Here is a 1,177-nt window from a genome sequence, read left to right as displayed (position 1 = left end):
TAGTGCCTAAGGCACTTGACTGCTAACCAGAAGGTTAGCGGTTCAAACCCACCAGCCACTCCTCGGACAGAAGGTTGGGCAATCCACCTCCGTAGTGATACCACCTCGGAAACCCAAGGAGGGGTTGCTATGAGTCAGATCCGACTTGATGGCAGTGTGTGCCTGTGTGTGTGCTTACAGAATGTTAGGCAGTTGTCCTTGGATTATAAAAGCTGAGTAAAGGAGCTTCCTGGATGTGAATGAAATCTGATATTACTTCCTCAATCCCACTCACCAGATTCAAAATATTAATTTATCACACCCTCTAAATGAAATGTTCATTATTGCTTACAGAAAAATAACCTAGGGTGTTCACATCATTTAACAGTAATGTATTTTAGTTATCCATTTTTTTACTTAAACTTTTTTTATTTATTACTTTGTTTGTTTCTTAGGCAATAAGGAGTTTGTGATGAGGGTTAACTCTGATAAGATCCTCCAAGGTGGCCTCTTCTGTATCTCATTTCACATGGCATTGCACTAACCTGATTAAGGCTTTGTTTTGATTTGTTGCATCCCAGCAGTACTTGTCAAACCGGAAATTGGAAGGGCGAGGTCCACATTTACAACAACCTGGAACATGATTTTAATAGTCTGTTGTTAGAAATGAAAGGGGAAGCTCCCCTCCCCAGGCACTCAGGACAATTTCAAGAAACAGCAGGAAAATACCAATAGAGTTTAAAACAAACAAAAAACTCTTGTCTGGATAATTTTTCTCAATCATTTAATCTCCCCATCCAATTAGACTAATTAGACTCCAGGACAAGTTAAGTAACCAGTTACCATGAAGAACTGTATACTTTCTATACAGTTCAAAATACCTATAATGTAATAGCTAGCACTGACCTTAAGGGTTTAGACAATATTTTCCTAAAATTTGTCACATTTTCTACCACTCAGCAATACATAATTTATAATTGTAGGTAGTCTGTTCAAAAATTTTACATTTAAGCAAACAGCTCTCTTTGGACAACCAGCTTAGAGAAAACTAGCCCTGGTTGCCCTCTGCCAATTGTTTAGGTTTCCAAAGATACATAAGTAAAAATGATTAAAACTGGTAAAACATAATATGGAGCAAAACACAATCTCAGACACCCTTGAATTGTAAATTGGAATATAATTTATATTTTTTTCTGAA

Source organism: Orycteropus afer, unplaced genomic scaffold (assembly GCF_000298275.1).
Source record: "Orycteropus afer afer isolate SDZICR_OR568_19922 unplaced genomic scaffold, OryAfe1.0 scaffold00981, whole genome shotgun sequence".
NCBI lineage: Eukaryota > Metazoa > Chordata > Mammalia > Tubulidentata > Orycteropodidae > Orycteropus > Orycteropus afer.
Note: the sequence above shows the minus strand (reverse complement) of the source record.